The 26,500-nt window shown below is 37.8% G+C and overlaps 1 protein-coding gene across 3 annotated transcripts in view; it reads right to left on the minus strand.

Annotated features, from left to right (window-relative positions):
- Positions 1-26,500, minus strand: part of si (sucrase-isomaltase) — a 244,673-nt gene that overhangs the window by 201,701 nt on the left and 16,472 nt on the right. For all 3 annotated transcript variants that reach the window (XM_069896806.1, XM_069896805.1, XM_069896810.1), the window contains exon 2: positions 25,684-25,786. The gene's annotated coding sequence lies outside the window, so the exon portion shown is untranslated. The remainder of the gene's footprint in view (positions 1-25,683; positions 25,787-26,500) is intronic.

Here is a 26,500-nt window from a genome sequence, read left to right on the forward strand (position 1 = left end):
GTATGTTCTCTCCACTCATTGTGCAGGTAATGTGGTGGTAATAGTTTTTCAGGGACTTCTTCACATCGGCCTGGTTGAAGTCCCCTACCATGAGCAGGAATGCATCAACATGTGCTGTCTCCTACCTGCTCATTACAGTGCTCAGTCCCTCTGGTGCAAGTCTGATGTTAGGGGACCAGGATAATGGCAGAGAACTCCTCCAGAAGTTTCAGGTCAGGGAAGCTGGACTGGGACACAACCATTACATTTGTCCACCATGACATGTATTGTCTGCATAGCCATGTGTCTCCCTCTTCAAGCCTCTTCAATACTGACACCATATCTGCTTCCAACACTACCTTGGCAACCCTTTCAAGACATCTACCACATTGTGCAAAAATATCTTCACCTGTGTATCTCCTTTAAACAAATCCTCCTCCTCTCCCCCATCCGATCCATCTTTGCTTTTCTTAGGGTTTTCACCATAATACTGTAAAGGTGGTGCAAACTGAGAAAGTTTAAATTGCAAATTTCTTCCAGGCTGCTAGCAGCTGTCCCCTGGGAATCCAAGGCCCAACCTGGGAGTACTCAAAGCAATCCAACAAGTGTTAAAGATTCTATGCAAGTCCTGGCTACGCAAAGATCCATCACTAACTAATCCATGGGAAAGTTACTCGTATTGGTGAGAACCCAGCATGAACCAGAAGAATCATACATTTTTGACCGGGCTAGCGAGAGAAGGAGAGTAGCATCTGATTGTTTCTGACAGCCTCGAGTTGTGCCCTCGATTGATTTGATTTGTGCTAACAGCTTCTAGTGTCTCCTCCTAATTGACCTGATTGATTAATGCTGACAATCTCTGATCTCTGTGAAATAAAGCTGATTTTTCTTGTGAAATGGCAACAAACTGACACATTGACCAAACCACTGACTGTCAGTTTAAAGACTGATGGTTGGTGGGTATGCTTCCTGCCTGGGTATAGTTAGTGAACTCTTCCAAAATTGAGCTAGATGTTGTGAGGTATTATTGATGTACTCAAGCAACACCTGCTCAGACAGCAATCTCCCATAATAATGAGCACCAGCGAGATTAGGTCCTTCTGCTCTGCAGCGAATGAACAAACCATGTTGGCCCCATAGTCAGCCAATTTCTCCTCTTCTCTCACATGTGCATCAAAACTAAGCTTGGTTCTAGCTCATTAAACTCAGGATTAATCTGCCTTCGTATTATTTGGTTAATTTAGGAATTCATGTTAACTCTACAGAACAAATTAATTCACAAATACAGAAAACCAAACTAACGAACATTGTGACAAGCCTCTGGCAGCCTTGCATTTACAATGAGATTTATAAGTGCATAAAATGTCAATACATTCAGGTAAAATTTATTTTCTTAATTTTAAAATGTCCATTATGATTTAGACAAAGCTGTTAAATGACAGACAATGAAATTTTGAGACCAGTGCTGCACAAATCTGTGAGGTTTTGAGGTTCGAATGATCCAGCAACAAAAATGACAACAGTTAACACACAGCATGAAATGAAAAAATAGGAAGAAGCTGAGAATTGAGTGAGACTTGGAATTCAGTGAAGAGAGGGAAAGAGAATGGAAATTTATACATTTATATAGTAACTTTCTTGTGCTGTGCAGTCAACATTTTCATCAGTAGCTTAATAACTGTAGTGCTGTGATTCAGAGCACAGATCATTTCAGTCATCTGAAGTAGTGAAATAGGAAAGAAACAGTTTACTTCTCTGTGCTATATTTTACTGAACCTCAGTATCTCCAGACAGACCCAAACTATTGGGAAGGCTGTGTGAGCCAATACACAAATACAATATTAAAGAGGATCAAATATGCTCTGCTTATTTGTATGACAGACTGACATTCATTTTTACCTCCCTAAATGATGCAAGGTTAGGAGGAGAACGAAGGAGAATTTTCAAATTTAGGAAAGGTTTGCTGGAAAAATGTGGATAAAGGTACTACCATTTATGAAGAATATCTGAACCATAGGCCACAAGTGTAAGATATCAGCAATAAATCTATGGGAGGATTCAAGAGAAACTGCACATAAAGAGGGAGGAATGTAGAGCTTACTACCACCAGGAGCAGTTGATGTGAATGGAATAATCGTATGAAAGTTTAGACTAAATAACTGCTTGAAGAACAAAATAGATAAAAGGATCTGTGTTTGATTTGAATATGAGGGGTGGAGGTGGAGGAGATTCATGTGGAAGTATTTGGGACAAATACTCTGTCTCACTGTGATTCTGGGCATGAAATGTCAAACCTGAATTAATTTCAGCCTTCCTTCAAGCCTTTGGAGTCCTGTTGATACGTTTGCTTTCCTGTAATTTTCCGATATTATTTTTAAATCACTAAAAAAATGTAGTGCAACTTCCTACACTCCATTTTCACTCATGCAGATGTGTCTGAATACAATACAGGCTCTCGAACAGGTGATGAACATCTGTGCCCTACAAATGGATAAGATTTAGTGAAGATGAGACATTCCTTACACCAGAGCCATTTGCAATTAGATTAAAGCAAATTGCAAAAGCACAGCTAGAAATAAAATTATTGCTGTGAGAATCTTCATAAAATGTTGAGATTATGAGTTACAAAAATGAAACACAGGTTAATTATTGCCATCCCAGTGCTGTAAAACAAATGATGTGTTTCCTTAGCCACATTATCCTTCATAACATAGCAATATCTACTCCAATCAGGAGAAAATTAAAAGCAATTAAAGTAACTATTTGTTGCCCATATTTCTTTGAATTCTACAGATAATAATAAGCAATAAAAGCTTGCGTGAATTATTTCCATATTAAGGTATGGATTCACTGGCCAAAAATGTATTCATAGCCCCAAGCTCTTCATTACAATAGGCTGAAGAATCATCACATATTCAAGACTTCAACTATCACGTGCACAAAAACAGTCCGGCCGCAAATGTAGATTACAATGAAAAGAGTGAGTTGATTAAATTTACACGGTGCTGAGAATGATTTGGAAGATGCAAAATATTTCCAGAGGCAGCATCTCTGTAATTATTTTGAATCATTTCTGATCACCTTAAAATCAATGCAATCTTCTAAAGATGGAAAAAGGCAAAACATTCTTCATTTAACTAAAGTGGAAATGGCAAAGGGAGTACAGATAAGGGAAAAAGATGCATTCTGCCCTGCCTATTTGAATGGTTGACCAGTTCTGGGATAGGAAAACAAAGGGAAGATCACAGCCGGGAAGCAGAACTAAGAAAGATCAAATGGTGAAGGTCAGACTTTCAATTGGGATACATAGGAACATAGGAAGTAGGAACAGGAGAAGGACAAAAACGGCCCATCGAGCCTGCTCCGCCATTCAATACGATCATGGCTGATCTAATTTATGACTTAACTCCACCTACCTGCCTTCTCCCTATATCCCCTAATTCCTCTATCATGTAAAAATTGATCTAACCGAATTTTAAATATGTTTAATGAAGCAGCCTCAACCACTTCCCTAGTTAGAGAATTCCAAACATTCACTACTCTCTGGGAAAAACTATTTTTCCTCATCTCTGTCCTAAATCTACTCCCCCGAATCTTGAGACTGTGTCCTCTCGTTTTAGTTTCCCCGGCCAGCTCAAAAAACCTTCCTACATCTATCCTATCCATACCCTTCATAATCCTATTCAGGATAGTGGGATGGATCAGAAGGCAAGAGGCCCAGCATTGTAGGTTTGGAAAACTATTTAAACAGTAGGAGGATCACAGCTTCTTCCATCTCCACTTCACTATTCTTTTTGTCAAGGCAAGTCAATCCAGCATTTGGCTGTTGGACCTCAAATTAATGAATCTGTTTTACATTCAATTGCAGCATCATCAAATTTCCATACCATTATGAGACCCGCCACATAAACTAATGGTAGGTGTACGTGTCAGAAATCAGGTTTTATTAGTAATGGAAAACAAATGAAACAGCTGTTTCTGGAATCTGAAACAAAAACAAAAATGCTGGAAGGCAACAACTGTGGAAGAGAATGAGTCAGTAACCCTGCCTTAGTTCTGAGGAAGGATGACTGCCCAGAAACACTGATTCGTTTCTGTTACCACAGATGCTGCTTGCTGAATTCTTCCATCATTTTCGGTTTTCATATCGGGTTTAAAAGTTTATTCAATGGAGTAAGAAATGAAAGCAGCTTCTCTACTTCAAATTTGGCATTACTGCTATGTTACTGCTATGGCTGTGAACTAAGTCACTGGAAACTGGTAAATGCAAAAGATCTTTGTTCATCATGACCAGCAGGCATTCTTTTGGAGGCCACCAATCTTCTAACTTCAAATATATTGTGTTCTTATACTCTTAAGATCAAAGATGTCACAGGCAATTGAATATAATTTTAACAGTTGCAAATGCATATTTACTTCAGAATTTTAGTACCAACAAATAGTTCTATTGAAGTACATATTTACCATGAGAACACATTGCAAAGGACAAGATACCTCTGAATATTCAAAAATATCTATGTTGCGACAAAGGAATTCTCATGGATGGTTGAAAAAGAGATAAATATGGAAAGGTGGGTGTACTGTGGAGGGGCTATCACATGACAGCACTGCCCTCTACTTGGTCGGAAGGCACATCATTTGCCAATCAAGGTTTGGCCCCACTCATCAGTGCACACCTGACCATTGGTCCCTTTAAGCTCCTTGCACTTGGGCCTCTTTGCCATCTTCAAGTGACTACCCTGCTTCACTCCAAGCTGAGTACCATGGAATGGCGCTGGAGAAATCGTTGGTGAGGTGGGCACTGTAATAGGGTTGGGAGCATTTTAGTTATTGCCCCTAGTAGCATAGAACCATGCCTGCACTGAGTCAAGGGGGTAGCAGGTATCATATTGTTTTTTCTTGATTGTATGTACACATTTCAGTATGTGTGTGTGTGTGTGTGTGTGTGTGTGTGTGTGTGTGTGTGTGTGTGTGTGTGTGTGTGTGTGTGTGTGTGTGATCTAGCTTTAACATGTGTCTCTCGTCTCTGTGGGATATTGTGTGCACAAATGCAAGAGAATTAATATTGCCAACCTTTTAAAATATGGATGGTAGTAGGAGAAAGCCTTCTAAATGGAATCATAAAATCAAGAACAAACATTTCCCAGAAAGTTTAATCAAGCAAAAAACAAACAGATTTGAGTTAATACAACTTTTAATTCTCGTAATTATCATTTGTATTTCAATAAAAATATTCACTACTATCTGTACTTTATAATATGCCTTTACAGAAGTCTGTCATAAAAACTTGAAAATAATCCTCATTTTGTGGTGTCGTTAATGTGCATAAATGACAGTTAAATAGATTGTTATGTAAATTATAAGATTTAAAAGAAATATACTGTATTGATTCAATGCTCATTTGAATCCATTTCTTGAATTAATTTTGATTAATTTTACATTTTTTTTCTCACAGCAAGAATGGAAGGTTACTTTAATCTGCGTACAACTTTGTGTGCATTTTGGGGTTGAAATTTTAAAATTCAGCCAGAAATTCCAGCCACTGAGGATGCTGTCATTTTTGGAGGCTGAGAACAGTATTCCGATATTCCTCCTCTATCTGTAAATCCAAAGTTGACTTTTCAAACGACAAAAATATCCATCTTTGCTTATTTGTTTCACAGCAAAAATAAACTATTGCCAATCTTCTCGCAGAATAACTGTGATAAATTACTGAGAAATCCATGGCATAAGGTATATCAGTCAGTCACTGGGTGACCTGACCTTACAAATTCAACAATGCCCAAGGCAAAGTGTTAGGAGCTGCTGAATCAGTCTATTGCATAGGCCGATCCTTCCTTTCCTGGTGCTGTGTGCATGGAGGAAAATAGAATAAGGACAGGACTGTGACTTGATCCACTGGGGGCACAGAATGTTGTTTGCTGGCAATGGAAAGAGGAGACATTGTTTATCAGAAGGTCGAGAATCAAATGTCAACGATAAGTTGGTATAAAGGCCCAAAATTGTTGCTTATAATAAATGATGTCAAAGGGCAAGATCAGATTTCAGGAATCAGGGAAGGGTTCAGCATACAAGTGCTGAGAATCCAACCAGTTGATCAAGGTAACTGGAGTCTTGGTGTCAGGAAATTAGAGTGTTGATCAGGGTTGGAGTTGATCAATGGGAGTTGTTTGTTGGGTGGAAGAGGGAATAGAAATTAGTGCTGGAAAAGGAGGGAATTTGATGATGATAATTACATTGTAGGTTCCTGAAGAGCAACTGAATAAATTATATAAAAAACTACCTGAGCTGAGTGAATAGAGTCACAAAAACCTTATTGGGTTGTGAGCATCCAGAAACACATGTTCTGAAACTGCACACGCTCATTTCTATTGGCAACAGTTTAGCTGATTGTTTCCTATAAAATTACAGTAAGACCCCAGTATACGGAGTTCAAGCAATCAACAACCTTAAGCAACCGGCAAAAAAAAAAATGGGGACAATAAACTTTAAAAATTAAATAAATAAGAATACAATAATAGGTAACAAATATGCAAGTTTAAAATTGTAGAAGTAAATGGTCTCTGAAGTAACATTTAAATCTTTGGTGAAGTTAGGAGCAAATATTCAGCCAGTGGAGGGCTTTGGTTGTGCTTTGCTTGTGGCAGCTGTTTGAATAACGTTGTGTTAAAACAGCCATGGCATCACCCAGGATGAAGAGGTGGCTCTCTTAAAGCATCTCCTTATCCCTGCTTAGTAAGAGTCGTCAAGTCAGATGCTTTATCTGTAAACTTTGGAGAGGTGAGGTTAATCATCTAAAATGTTTTTTTTTGTCTTTTGGGTGGCTGCATGGAGGGGAGGAACCTGCAAATGCAGCAACAGTTAAATGTTTTCAAAACTTGTGACTGAAAATAAAGTAAAATACTTTAAGGTTTATATATTCTTGCAAGTAAAGTTAGTATAGTATAGTATATTTTTGTCTTTTAAACCTTTCTTTTCTTAATGCAGGTGTATTAGTTAGGGATTGTAAGAGTAAGTCTCAAGCAATCAGAAAATATACTTATCTACATCTACCAATCCCCATAGGTGCCAAATACCAGAGGTTTTACTGTATAGGGGTCTAATGTGGAAAAATGGCTAGTCTATACAACTGCAACAGGAATTGTCGGGTCAAAATTCTGAAGCAGTAGAAAATAATTTAGAAATCATTAAAATTATATTCCAGAGCGCCATATTGTCAAATCTCTGGACCTATGTAATACAGTTGATTTCAATAGGAGCTGTCCTTTTTTTTAATTGCCAATGGTGACCTACAGCAGTGTTTAGAGGATCTGACTTCAATGTGCAGGCATTAAACTGGCCTCTCATATTAGGTCCACAGGCCTGGCATTCACTTTGAGAAATTGTTTTGTTTAAGGGCTGAAATCATCAGACAGTAATATTGTGTCAATTGGAATGGTTTTAGATTACCAGCTACTTGGCTGCCTTCCTTGTTACATTTAAGTACTATAATTTCTCAATATTATGCATTGCAGAAGTAAACTTTTGCAGATGCCAGAAAAGGAAATGAAAAGACCAAATGTTGGAGGTAGCCAGAAGGTCAGCAGAAGAACTTTTGAAGAAAAATGTATGAAACTGATTTATTAACTGTTGTTTTCTCATTCCATAAATGCACACTGACCTGCTGAATATCTCCACCATTTTGTGCTCTTAACCAGGAAAGGGTTGTCTAGTTCATTTCTGTTTAGATAGTGTAAATTAAAAGAGAATTCAACTGTGAGCTGCTCATTTTGTACACAACATGAAAACTGGAATATGATGGTCAGAATTAAACATTCACCATAAATAGATAATTTTCAATTTATGTAATTCTTGAACAAATTCTTTTCCTCAGCATTTCAATTGGGATCAAAACATTATTGGGATCAAATCAATTGTTTTGAACCTCCACTAGTGCAATTTTCCCAGCTGTTAGTGTGAACAAGGCCAGATTTCCAGGGGCTATGCTCCGACATCATTTCTGCTCCATGGAGCTGAACTGAAAACTTTAATGAGTCAGCCCATAAAAGCTTGCTGCCAGCTAGTTATATTAGAATTTTTTGAGCATTGTCAAGTTTGCTTGAAAATCTGTGTGAAAAGTGAAAGAACAAGAGGGATTCCTGTTGTGTATTCTAAGATTAGAAATATACTTGCACATGGAGACGTTTGAATCATTCATTCTTTATGAGAAATCTAAAATGGGTCGTGTCCCCCCAGAACACAATACATATATATTATGACATCATATGCAGGTGCCTGCGTATATCCACAACGATCTGCCCCCCCTAACAAAATAATTGTCATTTAACTGGCACATAGCTAGAAGCATAGAAACTATGGTAACTAAAGAGTACACACTAATTGAGTTAACTAATGCCTCACACAACATATTTATAACATGCCCAGTTATCAAGTCATTGTACATTGTCCTTTAGATGATCTGGAGGAAGTCTTTCTATTTTGATCTTCTTGGTGAGGGAAGACTGCAACATCTCAGGACTAGGCCTTTTCAGGAAATACCTGCTCCTCGGCCAGTTCCAGGGATGGTGAGCCCGGTGACAATGAGTCCCAATTCGGAATTTGATTCGTACTGCTCTCCTGAGCCATCGATGCTGAGGGTGGCACCTCCTTTGAAGTTACAACTGGAATGTCATCATCATTGGAATGTGTCCAAAATTGACAGACTTGGAGATCATCCACATGAGACATGGACACTGGATCAGCTACAGCCCTCAACTGGTCAATGTGTCACTACCATATTTTAGTTCCCACTAGTACCAAATATGAACAGGGACTCAGCTTTTTAAGAATCATGCCTCTTATCCATGTTTCTTTATTGTCCTGGTAGTCCCATACCAGAACTCACTCCCCTTCTTCCAGGGATCTGGTCAGTTTACTCAGAGACATAGATTGCTTGATACAAAGGCTGATGTTTGGGTGCACTGGAGAGAGTTAGGTCCTTAAGCCACACCCAAACATCAATTCCACTGGTATCCATTTTGACGTGGAGTGTGGATAGAAAATACGCGATCTTGCGATTCCCTGATATGTTTAGTGATTTCTTAGTTTTCATCGCCTTTTTAAATGTTTGTACAAAACGTTTAGCTTCACCATTTGTGCTTGGGTGGTAAGGTGCTGAAAAGATGCGTCATATATTGTTATTATGTAGGAACATTTTGAAAGCTTCTGACACAAATTGTGGTCCATTATCAGAGACAAGTCCCGAAGATAATCCATAGGACATATTTCGTAGTCTCTCAATTGTCTGGTCTGCTATTGTTCGTCATTTGGAGTGTGCATCGACAACAATAAGGAAATTTTCCCCCATAATGGGACTAGTGAAATCCACATGAATCTTGTGCCACAGCCGTGATTGCCATTTCCAAGGGTTAACTTTGGCTTGTGGTGCTTTGGGCTGCATCTCCTGACATATGTAACATCTTCTCACTGTCTATTCAATATCGATGTCAATTAATGGCCACCAAACATGTATACATGCCAGGGCTTTCATTTGGATCATCCTTGGGTGATAATATGGTACCTTGCAATTTTTATTTGGAATGATTGTCCTCGTTTCCCACATTGCATCGTGTATAATCAGGTTTCAGTTCAAGTGAAATAATATCTGAGCCACCCATTCAATGTAAAATATAGGACCTTCAACAGTGTAGCTTCTTTGCATATTTCCTTGCTGATAGTATTAGCTGTAATCGTCAAATGATGAAGGTGTTCTTGGTTAATAGCTGTAGCTTCCGTGTCCATTTAATTGTTCCTTCTTCCTGTTCATTTTCAGGTAGAGGCAAGTGTGATGGCCATTTTGTTTTGCTGGTTTATGTTTTAAGTCGTAATTATATTCAGTGATCTCCATGACCCACCTCTGAATTCTTGTCACAGCTAGTACCAGAATGCCCTTTTTAAGTCCTAAAATTAAACTCAGTGGCTTGCTGTCTGTTACTAAGATGATCTTCTCACTGTACAGGTATTGGTGAAATCGCTTGAGACCAAATATTATGGCAAGTCCTTCTTTTTCCAGTTGTGAATAATTACGTTCACAAGCCATCCATGAGTGGAAGGCGCAAGCCACAGGTTGTTCTCTATTTTCTGCGACCTGTGATAACACCTAAATCCACTGGCAAAGCATCCACTTTCAGAGTCATGTCTTTCTCTGGGTCATAGTGGGCAAACATTTTTGGCTGAGGTCAGCATTTCTTTCAAATGATTGAACGCATTATTTGTTTCTTTATTCCAGCACCATTTCTGATCTTTTCTTAACAATTTGTTCAGCAGGTTGCACAGTGTTGACATGTTTGAATGTGCTTTGATAATGGTTACCAGTAACTAAATCCAAGAATGATTGTAAATCTGCTCTATTTGATGAGTAGTAGGGCTCTGTGTATAGCTTTTGTACTGACTGTATCCATTCAGACTCCTTCATTGTTAATTGTAAAACCTAGATATGTCACTGAGAGTACCATAAATACAAATTAGTCTTGGCATAAATGGACATTTGCTTGGAAAATGAAGGAATAATTGAAAATGGTCACAGGGGAGAAAGTCAAGGTGCTTGGAAAATGTAGAGTAGGACCTTTTCCAGTTTCAATAGATGGTCGGCATCATTCTGACCTGTAATAATGATGTCATCGAGGTAGCATCCAACATTTATTCCCTGTAAGATTTTTTCCACAAATATTGCAGGAGCCATTGATATTCCATATAACATTCTCGTGTAAGTGAACAATCATAAGTGAGTATTTATCACCGCATACTTTTTTGATGCCTTATCCAATTTGATTTGCTGATACACCTGTGATATATCTAATTTCATGAACTTTTTTTTCCCCTTTTAGGACTTGAAACAATTCCTCTGCTCTGGGCATGGTATTTGCAGAACTTGATTAATGGTGACTTTGTAATCACCACAAATTCAGATGTTCCAAATGGGTTTTCGGGCTGGCACGATGGAAGCTGCCTAATCATTGTATTGAAGACATTCAATTATTCCTTCATTTTCCAATCTGTTAAGTTCTGACTCAATTTTTTTTCTTTAATTGCAAAAGGTACCATCCCCAGCTTATAGAACTTGGGTTCAACACAAGGTATCAATGGTAATTTTGCCTGGACTCCTTGGATTTTCCCCAGGCCTTTTCTGAAAAAGTTTCTATAGCTTCAATTTGTGTTCACCCTCTGTATATACTTTCATTACTGACTCACTTTCCATCCAATCTAGTTGGATATATGACAACCATATTCTTCCAAACAATGCCGGCCCCTTGGTGCTCACAATGTAGAGGGATAACCCTTTCGATGTCTGTCTCTTATATTCGATGTCTACTCTACATTTTCCAAGCTCCTTGACTTTCTCCCCTGTGACCATTTTCAACACCATGTTGGACCACTTCATGGTAAGATTGGGTAATAGTCGTGTTTTCAAATTTATTGGCACCCAATGATCCCATGTCCAACTCCATCCAATGTGGTTCATTGTTGATTTTAACTTGGATATAAATTTCTGATTTCTTATCCATTGCACTGTGAATATACATTACTTCTTCTGAGTCATTAATTTCACTGCTAGGGCTTTCACCCTTCTCCCTCACACTTTGGACAACTGTTTTTTGTATTTCTGCTTTTTCTCCTTTCCTTCACTTTCTTTTATTTCTTGGACATTTGGCTTTGATGGTCCCTCCTTGTCATGTAGATTATCTGGGCTGTGATTACTTTATCCACAGCGGAACCATTCTCATTCATTTAATTTTCCCACTATCCTTGTATGATATCCATGTTTTGGCTGGCCATCTCAAAACTTAAAGCAGTATCATACACAGACTTAAAGTCTAATTCTTTCTTACTCAGCAATCGTTGCTGGGCATTGCAGTCAGCCATACCCAAGACTAACCTGCCCCTTAATGCTTTGTTCAGGAACTCTCCAAAATTACAACTTTCTGATAATCTATGCAATTCAGCCAAATATTTGCTTACTGTTTTCCCGGATTTTTGTTTTCTGGAATAAAATTTGTATTTTTCTGCAATTACTACTGGTTTAGGTGATAGGTGCTCTCATGCCACAGCATGTAAATCTTCATAAGACCTAGTGCTCTGTCTTACGGGTGCTAAAAGAGATTTCATCAGTTTATATGTCTTGTTTCCCACTTCACTTTGAAAGTTCTTGTTTTCTTATGAAAACCTGTGCATCTGTTATATCATGTACAAGTCAGAACATATCAAATCTTTCCTTCTGATTCTTTGTATTCCCCAAAACTTCCTTCCCCCATTTTGAATCTTCTTTTCTTTGTTCTCTTTGTCTCAGCCTGTTGCTCTTGTAGTCTAAATCTTGTGCAGTACCTTCTAATCTTCTCTCCAATGTTCAGAGTGTTGAAGAAGTATTTTTCTATCCTTGTCACCAATCTGTTGAATATTCTAGAAATGGTGTATCATTCCTTCTTTCTTGTAAATCTAAAATAGTTCCCCAGCACACAATTTAAAAAATATATATATATATATTGTGCCTGCGTATATCCAGAACAATTTTACCTTTGTAATTGTACACAGTTTGAATAGAGCCCAGTGCATGGTGTTGTACCCATCCTTTCTAGCATTAGAGTGAAGGTCAGTTCATTTTCAACTCTTGTGGAACCAACCACCATACAATGTCCAATATCAAGGTCTCAGCTTCCATTGCATACAAACAGAGGCCACCCACTGACTACCTGCTGCAGTGAAAGCATCTGCCACTAATTGGCATCCTCATGGCACAAGGTATTCAGAAATGCTTTGAGAACATTATACACTCCATTAATTTGCCTTTCAATGGATTCCTCATACTGCTAAGAATCTGCCCTGGGATTCAAGAAGTGATTGTTTTATGGATCATATTTAAGTTGTTAGAATCTGTGAACCCACCATTTCAATCCTACCAAGGTCCTCTCTCTGCTAAATGCCAGCAGGCCATTTGGCCCATCAAGTTTGCTCTGTAAAACCTCCCTGAGTTAAACTGTTCTCGCATCTAGTTTCAAGTTCTGGCCATGTCCTCATATCCCATGATACCCTGACTAATTAGCTACCTATCAATTTCCCCTTTAAATTCCCCCAATGATCCTGCCTTCACAGCTACATGTGGCAACAAATTCCACAAATCCACTACCCTCTGGCTAAAGAAATTTCTCCTCATCTCTGTTGCAAATTGGTACTTTTTAATTCTAAGAGTGTGCCCTGAAATCACCCATCGGGGGAAACATCTTATTTACATCCACTCTGTCCAATCCATTCGTTATTTGAAATGTTTCTATCAGATCCCCTCTTATTCTTCTATATTCGAATGAATAGAGTCCAAGAGCCACTAAGCATTCCTCATAGGTTAACCTTCTCATCCCCAGAATCATTCTGGTAAACCTCCTCTGTACCCTCTCCAAACTTGCTATATCCTTTCTAAGATATGGGGCTCAAAACTGCACACAGTACTCCAAATGAGGTCTCACCAGTGCCCCATAGAGTCTCATAACACATCTTTATTCTTATACACTATCCCCTTTGAAACAAATGCCAACATAGCATTTGCCTCCTTTATCGCCAATCCAACCTGAAGGTCAACTTTCAGGTTATCCTGCACAAGTCCCCTTGTATTTCTGAGTTTTGAATTTTCTCCCCATCCAAATTATCATCCAACCATTTATTTCCTCGACCAAAATGCACAACTGTACATTTCTCAACATGGCAACATCCAGTGGAAAACAGCACAGCATATGGAAAGCACCCTATTTTATTCTTTTCTATTTTAGAAGAAAGAACTGGAATTTTAAAAATTGAGTATGTAGAACCTCTTTGAATATTTAAATGAGACCCATGCCCCTTATCCCAGTCAGACTTCCACATACCTATTCCTTCACTTCATTAAGTGGCAGGGTGGGAGTAAAAGTAGGGGAAGGGGCAACAGAACTTGGGTTACAATTGAAATTTTCAATGCTTCATACCCCAAACCCACCAATTCATAGGAGTTCATATTTCCATTATTTTTGAAAATGTTGGTAAAGATTTAACTGCAAGCAACATCATACCATGGTACTTCATGCATAGCAAATCAGTGTTTAAATTCAGGTCCTTCGTTTTTTCTAGCTCTGAAACCCCTGGCTTTGTGAAATAATCCCATCTACGACAATTATTCCCAATAAATCAAAATTCAATGAAATCTAGTGATTTTTTTTAAATGATGGCAAAACTTTTGTTTTGGTGTAGAATCACAGCCTAGAATAGCTCTTTGTTGTCTACTTTCTTTCTTCTGACTACACCCAGATATTGGGGGGGGGGGGGGTGTTATCTGGTTATCCTGATAGGTTCTAAAATCAAAATGGCCAAAATTGTGATAGGGTAACCAAGAGCACAAAGAGGAATGACCAACAAAACACTCCTGACCCCTAAAAGTTTTCCTTAAAGGGGAGCTGGAGGTATGTCCATTTGTAAAAGTTGAGAGGGTCACTTAACAGTCTTAAATGTTCTTGACATTCAGAGGAATTTAGAAACTATTAAAGCACTATATGTTTAAAAAAATATTTTTTTTAAAAAATTAATAAATTTTTGGATGTAATCACAACTAGCTGCTGTTCTCTTAAAGTGTGTTTACAACCAGTGAGAAGAGATAAATTTCTAACAAAGCAGTATTTAAGATGGTAGCTGAAATAAAACTTGCTCAACCACTAAACAGCAAGGAATGTAGCAGCAGACCTCAAGAAGGCGCAAGGCTGGTGAAACAGGCAGGCACATGACAGAACCAAGTAGATGGGCTAAATGAGAAGAGACGCAGGATAAAGAGTAGTATAAATTTAATGTGATGATTCTGGGATCTGCAAGATGAGGTGCATCAAGAGGTGCATATAGCTTTGAAGGTGGCATGATAAATAGGGAATTAAATAGAAAATGAAGGAAGTCATGCTGAACCTTTAACTATCTGAATAATGGAGTTGGTGTGGCTTCCAGATTTGTTCACTTCAGGAAGGATGTCAAAGAACAAAAAGGAGGATTACCAATAAAAGCCTTGGGAGGCAATGGTCTTACACAGAGATTGCAGACAATTTGGCTACTCTTCTTCAAGGAAAGAAGAATAGATGTATTCAAAATTTTAAGGTATTTCTTCAACCAAGTGGGACAGTAATTGAAAGCCATAATGTAACTGGTAAAATAACCAAGGGGATATCAAGATAATATTTTTCATACAAAATATTTTAAAATTTAATTTAGAAATACAGCAAGGTAACAGGCCCTTTTGGCCCACATGTCTGTGCAACCCAATTAAACACAATTGACCTACAACCCCCAGTACATTTTTGAACATTGAACAGGAAACCAAAACACCTGCAGACATGGTGAGAATGTACAAACTTCCCTGTCGCTAGCACTGTAAACAGCGTTGCACTAACTGTGCCACATATTGTATTGATCCTTTGTTATAATATTCTTGGAAAGATAAGTGTGGTGTGACCTGTCAGCTCTGCCTCACTGGCAGAGCCAGTAGTTTGTGAATTTAAACCCTTCTCCAATACAGAATCTAAAATGAAACTTCAACGCAACACTAAGCAGATGTCGTACAGTTGGCTGCATTGCCAAGGTACACTAGACCCTTTCAGATAGATGTAAATGTGATGTTAAAGGAGACTCATGGAGTTCTCACCGAGAACCTTGCCAATATTTACCCATACCCACAAACACCAAAGCAGATTTTCTTTCTTTTTTAAAATATTTTGATTGAGTTTAACATATAAACATACATACAAAATTTTAAGGAAAACCCGTAACAAGTCATCTCATATACATACAACTACAAAAAAAAAGATGGAACTAAATTAGACAGTTCCTTAATCCACATGAGAATAAAAATTAATAAAAATACATTTTAAAAAAGAAAACAAACAAAAACCTAAAAACTAAATCTAATCTACCCCCTCCCTCTAAACAAGGTAAGCTTTATAAAAGAAAAGGGAAATTATGGATTGGATAGTGACCTTCAGACGTCGGACAGAGAATCTCCGGAACATTCAAAATTCTTAATTCTTCCAATCATGGTAGTGTTCTATGAATGGGTCCACATCAGATTTTCTAACATAAGATACAAGAGACTGCAGATGCTGAAATCTGAAAAAGAACTGATGTGTCCAATCATCTCTTTATCTCCATATGCTGCTGAACCCACTATGTTCCTCCAGAAGTTTGATTTTGCCTCCACATTTTCTAACTGTTGTAACATTAGATTTTGTGGGAGCTTGGGATTTGGAAATGGACTGTATAACCTACATATTATCACCTGAACTTCAAGCACTTTGGGTTTCTTTACATAATGCTGGTTCCTTCTTTACAGGAGTTTACAAAAAATCAATCAAAACCAATGTGAAAATAATTAATTTAAAGGATTATAGAAAATGTAAAAAAAAAGCTAAAATAGACAATAATCTCTTACAGGCACAACAAGCCAAATGATTTCATTATTGTTAAGGTTCGAAGTTTCTCGAGTTAAATTTAGAAAGATCCTAAAAGATTCAATGCAGTAACTTAGGTTGAGGAATAGTTGGCCAACTAGATTCAGAATTAGTATAGAGGTGGGAGTCAGAGAGAGGTCACAGACAGTTGATACTCAATTTGGAGGTCTATATGGGTCACAGAGTTTGGTGCTGGGACCATTGTTATCTGTTAACAACTTGGAAAACAATGCAGTTAGCATGGTTAGCAAGGTCGGAGAACATAGCTGGCTGAGGGAGAACCTTAGAGATGTATAAAATCTTGAGGGGCTTTGATAAGGTAAATTATCACAGCCTTTTACCCATGGTAGGAAAATCTAAAACCAGAGAGCATAGATTTAAGTTGAGAGAGGGAAGACTTAAAAACAATTTGAAGGCACCTTTACCACATAAATGATGGTGGATATACGGAATGATCTATCAGAGAAAGTGGTGTAATTGTAACATTTAAAAGAGGGCACACGGATAGAAAAGATTTAGAGGGATATGGGCCAATTGCAGGGAAATTCGACTTGATTAGGGAGACAACTTGGCTGTCAAGTTGGGCAAAAAGACTTTCTGTGGTGCATAACTCCATTATCAGTCTACATCTGAGTCAAAGTTTTTTTAGGAAATATTTTTAAAATGCACGAGTTATCAGGGAAATTCAGGCCCATCTCCTTTAATATTGCCACAGAACAATAGCCTATAAATTGGATTTGAACTTCTAACTTTTCAAAAATGCTTTTAAAGATAACATTAGACATCTTTATTAATTTATCAATAAACCAGAGTAATTTGCACTTATTGTTGAAGGTCATGTGTTTACAATCACAATTATAGATTCGTAATGTTTCTATAGAGTACCTTTCTATGCTAAATGAAAAAGAAATCACAGTGTCCAACCACGTATACTCAAATGTGTTGAATACCTAGAGCATTTAATCAAAATATTTAATCAATTTTAGTGGGAATTTTAACTGGTGTTTTACTTCAAGTCACTGCATTTTTCTTTAAAATTAATCACTCATCAATGTTCTCTGAAATTTAACTAATCATCAAACAATTTTTATAAGTAAATAATATTTACAATATCTGAACTTTCGACTTACAAGTACATATTCAGATGAAAATTTTCTAAAATAGAAAAATTATTCACCAAAATTTACATTTGCACAATAAATTACACAAGTAAATTATTTAAAAACTTTAGGGCTTTAACAATTACCATACAAGAGCCATTGAGTTCACAATTTCACTTTAATGGTAAAGGATTTCAAGTTCTAAATAATTTAATTTCTTTTTGAATTAATTGAGATCAGTTCAATATTTTGATATTATAATGTTCTATTTCTTTAAACACATTATAAGATGTTAGTAGGTTAGAAATGTTTTGAATGTCAGAACCACTAATAAATATTCGAAGTGCTCAAGTTGACTTGGCTCGCAGTCAAAATATTTCCTTCTGTTTTGAGGGCATGGTTTGATTGGCTTCCAGCATGCCACCCATCCACCTCTAATATGATTACACTTGCATGAGTGTATGGACAACATTTTTTACCCCCTCAAAAGGTTTTCTTCCTGAACAAAAAAAATGGGGATTATGAAAGACAACTTCATGCTGAGCCCAAAGACTATTTCAGATTTGTGGCATCATGGAGGAAATTGGAGAAACATTTTTTTTAATTGAATTTAGAATGTTTAATCACAGAATGATGGTGACACGTTGCAATAGTTCAGCTGACCTAAAAATGTTTTGCCGCTGATTTTCATTTTTACTCAGCAACAACGTCGGTGTCCAACAATAATTGGCCAAAATAGATGGATTCCAGTGGCACTGATATCACTTTTCCATAGTCGCAATGTCCTGGTGAAATTTTTCACCAAGTTCATCACTGAATGCTTCAAGATCAGCAGGGAAGTCCAAGTACGAAAGCAGAAAATTAATTTTCAATGACCTGTTGCGCTTCATGTTTTGAAGTAGACAAAATCACAAAAACAGGTTATATCTAAAACTAAATGATAGGCAAATTTTAAGGTGATTTTTTTTTATAATAAGCAGCCCAAAATCCATAAAATCTTTGTTGTCCATTGTTACCTACCACTCAGGGCCTTGCTTATGAGGAACGACATAGTTTCAGCCAACATTGATCCTAGATGATCTGCAAAAGGCAAGTTTCTATCTATCATGTGTATCTGTGGTGATCACAGCAGATCACTGCCCGGAGGAAATTCCTCAACCAACAATAAATTTGTATCAAACTGGCAGCAGGTGAGAAAGAAAGTTACTATTCTAATGGAACGTTGCTAAGGATGTTCAAAATTTGTTTCATCCTGATTACTTGTTCCCAATGATGGGGGAGACGAGGACTAGAGGGCATAGTTTAAGAATACAGGGTAGGCCCTTTAGGACGGAGATGAGAAAACATTTTTTTACCCAGAGAAGTGTGAATCTGTGGAATGCTCTGCCACAGAGGGTGGTAGAGGCAGATTCGCTGATTATGTTCAAAAGAGAGTTAGATAAGACTCTAGTGGGCAAAGGAGTTAAGGGTTATGGGGATAAGGCTGGAAAGGGGTACTGATGGTAGTGATCAGCCATGATCTGTAAAATGGCGGTGCTGGCTCGACGGGCCGAAGGGCCTACACCAGCTCCTATTGTCTATTGTCTATTATCCTCACCCAGGAGTACTTAGCAATGCTAGACACATAATTGGAATTGTCATGCACTCAGCTTATGCTCATTTCAAGCCTATTAACACTGATATACGAAATCCACTAACGTCCATCACAAACATCATAGAGCAGCAACCATGGATGAATATGCACAGCCTCACAAGAGTTGACGTATTTGCCAAATGCACAAGCTGGTTGATAATTTAGCAGGGCAGGCTGTGATGGTAATGGTACCATATTTGTGTGTGCTGCCCTGTATTTTATCAAATGTAGCAGTCAATAAATGCTAAGCTACTGATGCGAGATAGCTGCTGAGCTTTGCAAGTGTAGGACATAGATCTCCCTTGTTTGTCATTCTGATACTTGGTGTTTTGTATTTGCTTACAGAAGACTGTTCAGCACAATTACCAATGCATACGGACCAACTTCAATGAGGCTGTCACCACCAACAACCAGACCTCCCCAACTCACCCACCACCTTTCTACCTATTTACAAGCTCAGAGTGGTTGTGATCAGTTGGTCAACTCATTTACGGAAATCCTTAGGTCCTCATACACTTTGCATTCAACTTGCACATTTGTTAATGCTCCAGCCATCAATCAGCCAACATTCACTACAGCCAGCTGTACTGATGGTTTTACTAAAGCCCAGTTGGAAATTGCTAAACATCACCCTGAAGCTTGTTGCTGAGCTCTATCCTCCACACAGGCCCACCTCCCACTACCTTACAAATAATTGGATGTCAGACAGTCAGCTTGAGTTCCTCTCTAACACATCAACAGCATTGCATGAAATCCTCTAATGCACACCTTGTTAATAAATACAGGCCTTCATAATCACAGCAAGATCATAACTATTCTTTGCATGTGATTTATTCCTTTTATTACTGACATTTCCCATTCTTTGATTTGTGGCTCTTGTAGTGTAAAATGATATATAAATCCCTCTATGTTTTATTAAAATTATATCTTCCAAAGCTGAGATTTGTTCTAATTTTCTTGTACAAAGTAATTACCAATCAGCCAGCAGACCTAAACTTTATAAAGATTAAAGTAAATGTAATGTCAGAAAAAGTCACATGGCCCTGTGGATATTTGTTCTTCTGCAGAATAAAGCTAGCAGCAGGAACAGGATGCCAGAGAAATAGCTTTCAAGTACCTTTATTCTTGATTAATATCGAAATTTATGTTTGCATATTAACCATTCCATTGCCAAATCTAAAATAAAACTAATAAAGTCTACTTCTCCTCAAATATTACTCTTGTCACCAGTGTTATCTCTTAAACCAACATATCAGTGCTAATTACAATTGTATAATATATTTTTTTAATTCAGCATCAACAGAACATGCAAATACTGTCTCTGCATATATAATATTTATCTAGTCTATTGCTTTCATACAACTTTTATAGTCAATATTATCACAAATTGAATAATGTAACATCAAGAGCTCCATCTGAAATTTTAGTATCCATTCTTCAAGAAGACTCCACCTGCCTTGGTGGGGGGGAGGGGGGGGGCTCAGTTCAGCAGACATTCACTGGATTTAATCCTGGAGGAGGTTGTGGGTCTGTTGGGAGAGGATGAAGAAAATCCCTTTTTCCCAATCAACGTATTGACCTAATAAACCGTTCAAGTATGAAGGGGCATGGGGCAAAGGTTAGTATATGGAGCATGATCATAGATCAGCCACATGTTTGCTTATTGGTGAAACCTGCTCAAGGAGATAAATGACCTCTTTTCCTTTTCTTCCTCACTTCCTATTTCCCTAAATGTGAAATTGAGATTGTAGCAAAGCTATTACCTGGACAGTCTCCCAGAGGGATTTGACTGTATTTTATTTTATATAATAACAATGCTGTTTTTCACACCCATGTTAAATTCTCATGCATTAATTAATTAGTAAATTAATTCTCTCAACATTTACTATATAACAAAAATTTCCTGTTTCACTTTACATCACTTTCTCTTCTCCCTCATCTCACTGCTTTCCCAACATCCAGTACTGTGTGAATAGAAGCTTTACTCCAGTTGAATAATGCAAAGATCGATGCCTCAGATTTAGTCCCTGTCACAACCTCCATTTACTAATTACTAATTCTAAACCCATGCTGGAAACTGGTCAAAACTTAACCACTTCATCAGTAAACTTGGTGTGGTGATGACTACAAGATGCCTCAACATGACCACTAACTTTCACCTTCATTTCATCTCTGCCCCCGATTTAGCTCTCAATTGCTAATTTACTTATCCATGTATTTGAATGTGCTATGCATCCAAATCCACAACTAAACCATTTGGCAGAGTTCAACATTCCTATTTTCCAATAGACAGGGCTCCCCCTTGGATAAGATTAGACATTCATTGAGACCAATGAGAGCCGTCTTTACTAACTCTTTACAAAAAGAACCCTAGCTGCCTATTTCAGTGGTGCATTTACTATACTCCCATTTTAATTCTTCCTCATACCAAGTCCTGTTCACTACAATCTATGTTTGAGCTAGTAATTCACCAGTGTTTTAATTTTAAAATCCCTCCATGGATTCATCTTTCATACAGGGCAGCATGGTTCGTATAACAATTAGCACAATGCTGTTACAGGGGCAGCAACTCAGGTTCGAATCTGGCGCTGTCTGTATGGAGTTTAGTATGGAATTCTCCCCATGTCTGTGTGGGTTTCCTCCAGGTGCTCCAGTTTCCCCCATCCTTCAAAACGTATGGGGGTTGTAGGTCAATTGGATGTAACTGGGTGGCACAGGCTCGTAGGCCGGAAGGGCCTGTTACTGTGCTGTATATCTAAATTTTAAGATGTATAAATACTTCTGAGACCTTCTCTAGCTCCACTTCACTGAAGAGATTTCTCCACATCACTAGTTCCAATTTCCTGAGTTACCCCTGAAGAAAGTTTTAATTAGACCCAATTTAGTATACTGCACTCATTTCTGGACACAGAAAATGATATTCCTTTCAGCAGAATGTTGAAATACCATGAATGTGTTCTTCCACATACAGGATATTAAAAGATAATTTAATGGAGAAGTTTAAGATGTTAGAGATATTTTGCAGGTTAAGTTCAGACTATTTTCTCAGATGAGGAAACAGAAAAGTAACTTTTGTTGTAAATGATATTGGAAATCTGCAACTCTCTCCCCTAAAAGCTACAACTCCTCAGCATATTTCAGGACTGAAATGATAGCTAAAGATACTGAGGCAGGTCAATTAAGCTGAGATTAATTTTTTGTTTCAAGGGGTTGAGGGCTCTGCCCCTGCTCTTGGGTCCTGGACTTACTCAACCCGAACCATTTTAGTGCTAACCCGATAAATTCAGGACTAATCATTAATGATTAGTCATTTTCCCTTGCACTGTATTTTGATGATTTGGACAGTAATCACCAAAGAATTATATAATTCAATTAGTTTGAAGATATAATTATTGTAGCAAATTATGTTTTAAAAAAAGTGTCAAAAAAAAACGTACTCAAAGAAGAAGGGGTAAGAAAGAAAACTAAAATTATCTCTGAGTCTCAAGACCCAGTAGCTATGATTATGAATGAGTTAAAGTTAATAAGACGAGATATTAAGAGGTCAGAGGCTAAAGTTAATAAGGTATATGAATTTGTTAAAGAAATGCAAAAAAAAACATCAAGAATTGGAGGAAAATATTTCAATTATTACTTTGGAAAATAATTTTCTTCAAGAAAAAGTAGATAAAGTGGATGAAAGATTAGAAGAAGTGCTTGCAAATGAATAAATAGCTGTCTGAAAAAGTGGATTCACTAGAAAATTTTAGTCGAAGGAACAATATTAAGATTATTGCTTTGAAAGAAAGAGAAGATATTATACAATTCCTAAAAAAACTGTGCTTGACATAATTTACATAAATGCTAAAATATAGCAAATAATAAGTATGGTTCATGTAACAAATTCATTGATCACCTTTACCATTCTAACGTATTATCTCCAAGATAAATCATGAATATTATCAAAAATGGCCTTTTTCTAATACAGTGGTTGAAACTATAATTATTTTGATTATCCATTTCTCAATCATTGATTGTCTCTGTGAGTGACAATTTATTTATTGGCACAAAGAACTTGGAATTGCTGAGCAGAGGTGATATCAGTTCACTGTGTTTGACTGGCTGCAAGATTCTAGCACCAGAGATTTAAAACACTGTGAGACTACAATAAGCTTTATGCATGCAACCATGCACAAAAATCATTCTTCAAAGATTTCTTCACATTCCCAATGATGAAACTAGCAGAGGAAATATATTGTGGAGTGCATTGGAGATGGAGCTTATTGTTGGAGGGATTAATTTGCACCATAGTGGAAAGATTTGTAATGTGGGTGGAGAAATGAAAGAGATAACATGAGCATGGGACTAATTATTGGGTTGTTGGGGGGTGGGGGAGGAGAAATCAAGTCCATTTTAAGGAAATCTTGAGGTGGACATGAAAGGGACAGTTAAAGACATAATCAGAGGAGAAAACGAGTAACAATGAAAGGAAGAAAGTTGCACTCAAAAGGCTCTACATGCAAGATTGGATCTTCTTAATGTTAAAGCAAATCTCAAACATGTGATTCTCCGGTTTTACAATTCACTGACCATGTATAGAATTGCAATTGTGTGACCAACAGATCAGGTGAAATCATACAAGATACTCAATTAAAATAATTAGTTTCTGGGTCAAAATCATTTGCATTTTACATCTTAAAATTTCTGGTTATCTTTACGTCGGAGTACAACACAACATAGCTGAAGTTCTTTGAATGGTTATGAAGTGTTGTACTCTAACATAAAGATTACCACAGTAATGAATACATTATAAATATGGGAGTATCCCACTGCTGAAAATGAGCTATTGCTTTTATATAGTTCTGGATCAAAAATTGACTAAAACAGGAGTATACTGCAAAATTAATAATCCATAGATTTTGCCAAAATCCCGATGGTTTGACATCTGCCTTGGACCTTGGATCTAAACTCATCAGGACTGTATTTCCCCTGCTTCCTTTAACCTCATCAGTCTCTGTTTTTTATGTTCCCTTTAAATACACTGGGGCTCTGTTTTCTGTGCTCCCTTTAAACTCAAGGTGTCTGGTTTACTGTTTCCTTTAAACTCACCGAGCCCCGTTTCCTGTACTCACTTTAAAATCACCAGAGCCCCTTTACCATGCTCCCTCTAAACTCAGTGGGGCCATTTCCCATGTTCCCTTTAAACTCAATGAGCCATTTCCTGTGTTGCTTTTAAACTCACTGAGGACCAGTTTCCCATGCTCCCTTTAGACACTATAGGGCCCTGTTTCCCATGCTCCCTTTAGACACTATAGGGCCCTGTTTCCCATGCTCCCTTTAGACACTATGGGGCCGTTTCCCATGCTCCCTTTAGACACTATGGGGCCCTGTTTCCCATGCTCCCTTTAGACACTATGGGGCCCTGTTTCCCATGCTCCCTTTAGACACTATGGGGCACTGTTTCCCATGCTCCCTTTAGACACTATGGGGCCCTGTTTCCCATGCTCCCTTTAGACACTATGGGGCACTGTTTCCCATGCTCCCTTTAGACACTATGGGGCCCTGTTTCCCATGCTCCCTTTAGACACTATAGGGCCCTGTTTCCCATGCTCCCTTTAGACACTATGGGGCCCTGTTTCCCATGCTCCCTTTAGACACTATGGAGCCCTGTTTCCCATGCTTCCTTTAGACACTATGGAGCCCTGTTTCCCATGCTTCCTTTAGACATTATGGGGCCCTGTTTCCCATGCTTCCTTTAGACACTATGGGGCCCTGTTTCCCATGCTTCCTTTAGACACTATGGAGCCCTGTTTCCCATGCTTCCTTTAGACATTATGGGGCCCTGTTTCCCATGCTTCCTTTAGACACTATGGGGCCCTGTTTCCCATGCTCCCTTTAGACACTATGGAGCCCTGTTTCCCATGCTTCCTTTAGACACTATGCGGCCCTGTTTCCCATGCTTCCTTTAGGCACTATGGGGTCCTGTTTCCATGCTCCTTACACCTACCAGGGTCCCATTTACCATACTCCCTTTAAATTCCTGGAATACAAAACATCATAGCACAGTATGAACCCTTCAGCAGGGCAATTTACCATTCCCCCTTTTAATCACATGATTCACTGGAGAATGTATTACAGCCTATCATCCAAAAATGGCAAATTAAAAGGTGTATTGATGTCTCAATAAAAGTAATATACTATAGTTTAGAAAATCAGCCAGTCCAACAGGAAATCCCTGAGGTTATAGAATTACTTCTCATTTTAGATTGGTTGCTCTCTTGCCTCTTATTCACAAAGTTGTTGCCTTCCTGAAACCTGGCAACACGACTCTGACTCCTATGTCAGATATTTGACTGGGTATAACTCTGTCAGGTGTTTCTTTACGACGGGGGTCTAAACCAAGACCCCCTCGGTCCTCTTACAAATATACAGACAATCAGATGACATTTTTTGAAGGTAAGTGTAGTTCTGGCCAACTTGCATCTCCAAAACAATGTTGTTAAATACAACTTACCAAGTGAGATCTCAACTGCTGCCTGAAGACGTTACCATCTGTAAACTGGCTCCCATGTTTCCAAAATTCAAAACATAATTATACTTCAAAATGATTTATTCGTCTGTGGACCAATTGGAAAAAAATAATGAAAAGAGAGTTAGTTTATATTTAAATAACAGCCCCTTCTTTCCCTTCATATCATGCAAAGGAACCATTAATATCAACCGCTAAAGTAACCAGATGAAAGCTTTATTTCACTTTGTATCAATGACTTTTGCCACTTACTATTATATATTTAGTGCTGACTACAAGGTCAAATTACAGACTGAGTAGGAGAAGAAAGCATAATCTTCTGAACCAAGTTGACTGGGAGATTAATGATCAAAGGAGTTTTTGATCTTAAATCAGATCAGTTCATTATTAAATTTGCAACTTACCTCATTGTCTTAAGTAGCAGCATTATTCCATTGATTAAGATCTAATCAACCCTTTGCTATATACTGGCAGATTAGTTGGCAGTGAAAGAAATTATGTATTCATTTTGCAAATAATTAGATCTTTCCAGTATTTCTAATTAAATTTATTTAAAAAAGACATTGATTATATTAACTTATCAATTTCTTATGTTAATTAAAATGTTGAAAGAGATTTCATATTATATTGGAAGTAGAGCATCTGATTGGTAAAATTGTACACTTTGCCTTGGTTAAGTTGGAAACTGGATGGTTTGCAAAGATGATGTAAGTACTACTAATGTGGGAAGAAGAATCGCAAGTTAAAAGCAACTTCACTTTAGAGGTTGCTTGCCATTTTTGCCAGAACAACTTGACAATTT

The sequence above is a fragment of the Narcine bancroftii genome, chromosome 9, assembly GCF_036971445.1.
Source record: "Narcine bancroftii isolate sNarBan1 chromosome 9, sNarBan1.hap1, whole genome shotgun sequence".
Lineage (NCBI taxonomy): Eukaryota > Metazoa > Chordata > Chondrichthyes > Torpediniformes > Narcinidae > Narcine > Narcine bancroftii.